Source organism: Cygnus olor, chromosome 12, assembly GCF_009769625.2.
Source record: "Cygnus olor isolate bCygOlo1 chromosome 12, bCygOlo1.pri.v2, whole genome shotgun sequence".
NCBI classification, from domain to species: Eukaryota; Metazoa; Chordata; class Aves; order Anseriformes; family Anatidae; genus Cygnus; species Cygnus olor.
Window position 1 is genome coordinate 9,830,838 of NC_049180.1, and position 7,890 is coordinate 9,838,727.

Here is a 7,890-nt window from a genome sequence, read left to right on the forward strand (position 1 = left end):
TGCTGGTTGCACAAGCCTGGGAACTGTTTTCAAAGATATTGACATTATCAGTATTGACTCTAAGGGTCTAGTTGGTGATGCGAAGCACAGCAGCAATAAAATGGCAGTGTTCTGTTCAAAGTCAATTTAAGTACAGACTAATGAGTTGCTGAAGCACCTATTAAATGACAGATGGTGCTTATGACTGGGAAGGAGAATAACTGACTGTATTTGTTCCTGTAACAGAAGACAGTTACTGAAGTCATACAGGTTGTTAGGAATTGTAGCTGTAGCGTTGCCATTTCCTAGTATGGATGGAAATGGGGTACGAAGAGACCTACATAACCTGCACAAATAGCACCAGAGGTTTCATTAGTGTGATATGCAATACAGGCCTCCTTTGCATTGTGCCTTTATCTGTGTGCACTAGACACCTCAGTGGAGTTGTCTGATTGAAGTGTTTGATACTCAGTCTGCACAAAAATTTAAAAAGGTGAGAGAAGTAAAGAGTTGGGCTCCGTATATTTCAGTCTGATCTCACAGCAATGTAAGTTTGATTAAATACGGTAACTCTCAATTTAGGCCATGAGTCACCCACTTTCTTAAGTAGGTATCCAGTTTTAAGCATGTGAATAAGAAAACTACTTAGGAGGATGATGGCTCATAGTCAAGCATGCCTTTAGAAACTTAGCTTAACTGGGTGTTTCAACATTGTGAACTGAGATCATATCCAAAAAATTATCTTAAGTATCTCAATGCCCAGTAACAGAATAGCCTATTTTTTATTGAAAGGGACATTCCATATTTAGAATGGAAGGTAGCTAGGATCACAATCTTGTGCTTAAAACTAAAAGCTTATTTTTATTTAAAACTAAAAACTTATTTCCTTATGTTAATACTAATTCTATAAATATTTTGAAACTTAATGTTTTTTAGCCTGTCAGTGAACAGGGACCATATCTAGTATTTTTCTTATCAGGGGCTTTTATTGTCTGACTGTATTTGGTACATGGGGTCCTACAGCATACAGTTTATGGATTCCTAACATAGGTGCCACGAGTTATTAGAATCAATTAGAAGTTATTAGAAGCACTTCACCTATTTTCAGGCATGGCAAAGGATATGATCAGTAGCCAGAGGAAGTGTTTTAGACATTCTGAAATGCAATGGAAGAAATAACATAGCTTAGGAAACTTACTCAATTTTAATCTTCTGATTTGCCTAGAAATAACTTTCTTCAAAATTATCAGAGTAAGATACAATTAATATGATAAAAGGTGATTTAAATGTGTAATTGCTTACGTGAAATAATAAATGACCGAGGGATATGCAACACCTAGGCAAGAAAGACTCTATCTGAATTCCCCTAGTACCAGAAAAGACTTTCAGCCTTATGAGAAGTTCTGCAGCAGAATTTAAAGGAAATATGGTCACCATTGATACTCCTGGAGGGGGAGGAGGGGAGGACACGACACTTTTTAAAACAAACAATCAAACAAAAAAAAACACAACACAACTTCATTATAAAATGGTTTAGAAAGGGACAACCCTTACGGATGACCTGTTTTTTAGGTTAGAGATATAGCTATAGACTGTATTACTGATTACCACTGAGAGTATATAAAACTGTTTGTCACCTCACATAATACTATCATATACTGTTTTACTCAGCTGGTAATAGGCATCCTACTGTGCTAGGATAGTTTAGTTCAGGAAAGTATTGCTTCACACAGCCTTGACACGTTTCAGTAGTAAGTATGCTCACAATTTTATTTTCCAGCCCTTAAGTCAAGAGAAGGGGTAAAGGAGAGACTTCTTTTGAAAAGGCTTAACTCTAACCTGCCGTGGTGTCTAAATTCTTTTATTTACAGTTTAAAAAACCCTTGTTGCTTTTTAAGACTTGGAGTTTTGATTACAGGACCCATGTTAACGTTTTAAAGCAGTCAAACCTTCAGTAGTCTTAAACACTGGTATCTGGGGTACTTAGAAGGAATTTCAGCTAACACGTTCTTTAAATAGGAGAATGAGCTTGCTAATGCTCTTGGTGCTATTGCAAATAGTTATTGTAACATTTCAGACATATAACGATGATAGTTATCATCCATAAACTGATCATAGTTCTGTAGGCACAAGGAAGATAACTCATATTTAAGTATTCCCATGAAAGATAAAGATTTCCAGGTGAAATAGTTAATTTATACTAGAAAAGTGGAAGTAATACTTTTTCTTTATTTTTGATAATTGCTACAAATACTATTTTTGAAGAGATCAAGATGATGATTAGAGTTGGAAATGCTTATTTTTACTGAAAGGTGAATGATAAAATAATGATATATGGAAAAATAATTTCTGAAGCCAGCTATGCCTGCTGTCTAGCTCAGTGTCAGAGAAATTGGCTTAATTGCATCCCTGTTATGAACTAAATTAAAACAATTGACTAAACTTAATTAACCGTTCACATGACATAAGACAATGAAATCCAACAGCAGGTGAATAAACATGATTTCTCCTGTCTGTATGCAGGAACTAGACACTATTTTAATCTATCAGTCTTATCCTGAAGTATTTAAAATATACTATTCTGAGGAAAAATATTGGTTTATCCAAAAAGAAAAGTAATACAGGAATGGACCACCAACACCAAAATGAGACATCAGAGCAGTGGCTCTGCAAATACATACTTGCATGTTTCTGTGAATTTTATCCCAGTAGCATCAAGCACATCTCAATGTCAGTCTATCAGGGTAGGAACACAATTAAAGTTGCCTTTATTGAGGTAATCCATCTGTTTTAGTTTGGAGTTATTCTTTATACACATCAGCTTGTACAGAAAGGCTCTAATCATAAAACATTTAGAATTGTGCTAGATAGAAATGTTGGGAAATTCTGTTGCTGATCTTCAAAATGTTCTCAGATCCGATGGTCCCTCTCCCGTGAGGGTTATTGTGGTCTGGTCTGAACTGCACCTCCCCAGTGGCTTGAGCTGTGTGAGCTGCGTCCACTCACTGGCAGAGGTGGGGTGGAGAGTGACTTGGAGAAGGTCAGCTCTCCAAATCCCCGCCATTTGTTTATTTCTTAAATTTGAGTTGTTCCTTTGAACTCCATAATGCTCTTCAGCAACAAAACCACATAATTAGGCTATTCAGTGCATAAATGCTCCTGTGGCAGGAGCATTTTGCATCGTTTACAGGACTGACCTCTGCTCTATTTTTAATCAAATAAAATGAAAGAATTTTCCTCAGTTTTGTTGTTGCTAATTGCCTTCCAGACATAGAAGCATAGTTTTGTATTTAGTCATTCAAATATTCAAGATGTTGGAAACAAAAATAATCAGGAAATCTTTACTGGGTTCACTTAATTTCTGTCTGAATGCATCCATCTGTCAAAACATTCTTGTGTAAAATGTAACAAGTTTTTTCATTTCCTTCTATGCATAAATTGCTTTTTATTTACAAAAATCCACTTTAAAAGTTTTGAAATATTTCCTTCTATGTGTTTCTTCAAGTTATAATATCTTTAATGACAACGGAGATACAAATCTTGGCTATGGTCAGATCTACAGGAAAACTCCTAATGGATTCACCAGGGTTACCATTTAACCCATTGTATTTGCTACCAGGGCTGGACAGGAAACCATTTTTCACCACATCATTATTGGAGGTATTCTTTTCTTATTCCCAGCCTTAGGACAAACCCCCAAAATGCTGTTTCCACTAGGAAACATGGGGAGGTGCAGAGGGATTAAAAAGGAATCTCGTAAAGTGATTACGGAAGCTATCCATGTTGGAAGATATACTTTTTTATCTAAATTGAAACGTCTCTGAATTAAGAAGGACAAATGGAAAACATAAAACATCCATGTTTCATCTGTGTTCCACCCATCCAAGTAGTGGGCATTTAAAAATGTTTTACTTCTGGGGCCTAAAAATTCCTGAGACAAAATTTGGTCTCTTCTCCTGTATTGCAAGCATGTAGGAATGGTACCTGATGTTTCAGGGGAAAAAAAAATAAGAAAAAGCATATATGAGCACTGAGTAGACCTCTGATAAGGTGGCATTACGTTGTATCAAATCTATCTGTTCAGCTTTTTTAATAACATCTAAGACGCCAAGAAAAAGCTTTTTTTTTTTTTTTTAGAAAAAGGGGGACAGCTTATCACTGTAGCCCAAGCTTGACGTAGGGAAAGTACATAGTGCTGTGCTGCAAATTTATAGAGTCTCATATGGATCTAATAGGGATACTTTACACAGCTACTGCAGTCTTAAACTTCATCACGATTTCATGAGCCAAGATTCAAGGTTATATGATTTTTAAGAAATATATTCTATTTGAGCTTTTGGATTTTATATACTTTAAATTTTTAACTTCTTCCTCTACCTCCAAAGCTTGACTTGTTCTTTTTTAGTGGAAGTGAGGTTCCAACATAACCATTCCTATTCCAAAGGGAGAACGTTAAGCAAAAGTCCTTTGATAAAATTACATGATTGAGAATTAGAGTAGTGTGGTAGAATTGTATTCTCTTCTTTGGAAAGCTGATTTTTAGTTCCAGGCTGTTCTGTAAAGACTTCTCTGTCCATGTGACAATTTAGTTTATTATTTTAATGATTTCTTGTCATCTTTAACTGATGAACTGTGAGTGCTAGGAACATTCCAAAACAACAGGGTTTAATTTATTAGTGATTAATGTAATCCCTCTTTCTTGTTCCAGTAGTGTACACCTGATCTATCTTATTTTTTTTTTCTTTTGATCTTTAAGTAAAATAAATCATGCTGGAAGAATTGTTTGGCTTTGCTTTTGATCTGTCCAGAGAACTATCCTATGCTTGTTCGTCTTTTTTGCCATGATGTGACTGTAGCGTGGAAATTGCCCTTCAATTATTTCATTTTCAGAATGTCTGATTCTGCAAACATAACATACATTTCCATGAGATGACAGACACTCATACAATGCCAAATTCTATTTTTGTTTTCCCAGTAGTATAGCTAGAATACAATTCCAAACAAATAGTCTTTTAAATATTTATTCCATCTTATTTATCCAGTGTGCTCTGCTGACATAAAGCATGAGTTAGTGTTTCCAAAAACAGGGCCTAAATCCGCTGACTCTCCAGAAAAGAGCAGGATTTATCCTGTGATCTCAATAACATCATTTGCACAAGTAGTACTCAGTTGAATCCAGCATTATAGGGGTGTGTATGTTTAGCAATGGAGGTGCTCTGCCTTCTCTGCCATACTGATAGGGATGAGAGTAAGAGAAACACAAATATTAAAATACATTCACTGTTTTTCATCCATTATTTACCAAGTGACTTTAATAAGCCATTTTCAATGTCATATAAAATATTTTACAGATTTGAATGGTTTTGGCAGCTTTTCTCTCACAGATACAGTTGAATTCAAGGATTTGTACAGATAACTGCCTAAACTGCATCACTCTTGGTTAACCAACTTCAGCAGGGGTTTATTCCCTGAAATGGGTGGGATTTCTCTGGATTATGTTAGTGCCAGTTGGAGTTTTAATTAAACCTCTGTCCTGCTGTTGAGAAAGAAAGCTTTACAATCAGTGAATTAAAATAGCCTTTTCTTGGAGGGGGAGGAGAGGAAGGGAGGAGGTGATGTCTTGCAATGCAGGAAGTTTCCCACTGAGCATTGCATGGAAGAACAAACTTGTGCTTGGGCAGCTTAGAGACCTTTTACTTCAAGCACAATTCCTTGCTGAAGTCAGCAATCCCCATGCTGCAATTTCTTCTTGAAGCTGCTCAGAGACAAGCCTTGTTTTATTTCTGTTTCCCTGCCCTTTCTTTGCTTCATCCCTCAAGCCTCTGCATTTACGTATGTTGTTGTGGCTTATAGGGTTTGTGAAGCGCAGGTGATCTGGAAGTCCATGCTGCATCTGGACCTGCAGTTCTTTTCTGGCATGTTTATCCCATCCATCCCCCAGCTGCAGTTTCAGCAGGGACTGAAGGGAGGTCAGAGGCGATTTGCTCCGTAAACACTGAAGCCCACCCCCTGGAACAGAAATAGCAAGTTGCATATAGATGTCATTTGAACCCTTCCCTTTCTGCTTAGTCCTTTGTGTGATTTACGTAAATGCCAATGTACAGTCAGTCTCTGTATAATATACAAAGTAAAAAATCTTTTAAAAAATAATAAAAAAAGATTAAAACAAGATTGGTTTTATAGATATAATTATATCTTTGATACTGCCACCTAACATACCCTTTCCAGCTTAAAATAAGTGTAGTATGCCTGAGTGCTTCAAAAAATCTTAAAAATAAGCCTACAAAATACTGACATTTAGTATGGAGGAGAATATTAAAAATCTTTGTCCAGTCAAGAAAGACCTGAGGTCAACACCCAGAATGCTAATTTGCCTTTACAATATTCCAAGCATACAAACTGCAGTCAAAATTTGTCTGTGGTTTGTTCTTTTAGGCTTGACATCTGCTCTGCATCATAGTCCCAAAATCAAAACTGTGTTAGCACATGTTTAAGCACAGTCTTTCAACAAGAAATTAAAAAGCTGAGGACCGTGTGAAATTCTTATTGCTACAGGGCTCACTTCAAAGGCTGGAGACCCCCTTGCCCATGGTAATGGGAGTGACAGGTGAGAGAGAGCAGCGTGAGCTTAAGGGGGTCACAGTCCAAGCCAGCAGGAGAGGAGGAGAAATTCAAGCAACTCCCAATTTCTGTGATTAAAACTAAATTGCTCCTTACCTCCATCTTGCTCTTGAAGAGCAGAACATTACTTTGGGGATGAAATAATAAAGCCATACTGGCTAATTACCTTATAATTAAAAGTGAACCGATTACTAAGTCAGGATCTCTAGTAGTTAACTAAGAATTTAATTTACAACTCATATAATGAAGGCTGAGTGTAAAATTCATTACAAAGCTCTTAACACTTTTTATTTTTGAGGATGATTTTAGAATATAAGATGTTCTGTTTTCTAGAACTCTTGAAACCTAGCTAAAAAGATTTGCACATCCAGCTAATGAAATCTATGGGCTGATAGAAAGTACATTGCACATTTGCACCCTGCATCTCTGTTTTTGAGGATTTGGCTGTTCAACGTTTTGCTCTGATATTTGACTAGCTCTGCTTTTGAATAAAAGTTGTGCAGACGTGCACGGATACGTTAGCTGTCTGGTATCTTGTCAAAATAGAAGGTGAATAAGAGAGAGATGTGCAGGAGGCATTATTCACTTGTGCAGTGCTGTCTATTGCTTTATTTTCATGCTTATTTCACTTCTATGCTGTAACTGAAATTTTTAGTACTATCTTTTGAATTACTGTGTAAGAGAAAGAAATAAAACTAGTTCTGTAGGTAATGGTTGCATATAGGTGCACTGGTTGTGTATTTATCATATGAACTCAGTGTCTGTACTTGTGTTACAAGTAAAAGCTTATATTGGTAACAATTAAAAAAAAAAAAAAAAAAAAAAGAATAGAATAGAATGAAAACAGCCTGATCTTGTAGTTTCTGTTTTATCTACTTGTTTGCAGTGTGTTACAGACTGTGACTTCAGATCTGCTGCAGAGTATCAAGATAAACACATAAAATACTATTGAAAAAGGCTAATGAGTTCTTTGTGTTTATAACCAATTTTTCATTTTTTTAACTTGACCTACCCACAGTGCTGTGGACTGTGTGTTGTAAACCCTGCATAGAAATGTTAATTTGTTGAATAAAATGTTTTTCATTGTGTTTTTCATGGTGTTTTTTAAGTCCTTGAGAACTTTTCCATTGCTCATAACTTTCACCTACCTTGCTTTCTTTGAAATCTCATGTGTCAGACTTTTAAAAATATTTCCCATATGGGACCATGTAGGAAGAATACAGATCCAAAAGCTCTAGGGATAGTCAAAAGGCAGAAGACCATACATGACTATGCTCTATAGCCCCAGAG

The 7,890-nt window shown here is 36.2% G+C and overlaps 1 long non-coding RNA gene across 1 annotated transcript in view; it reads left to right on the plus strand.

The window, feature by feature from the left end:
• Nucleotides 1-7,648, plus strand: part of LOC121076642 — a 45,530-nt gene extending 37,882 nt beyond the window's left edge. The window contains exon 3 of the long non-coding RNA XR_005823641.1: nucleotides 5,833-7,648. This is a non-coding gene — a long non-coding RNA (uncharacterized LOC121076642). The remainder of the gene's footprint in view (nucleotides 1-5,832) is intronic.
• The last annotated feature ends 242 nt before the right edge of the window (nucleotides 7,649-7,890 follow it).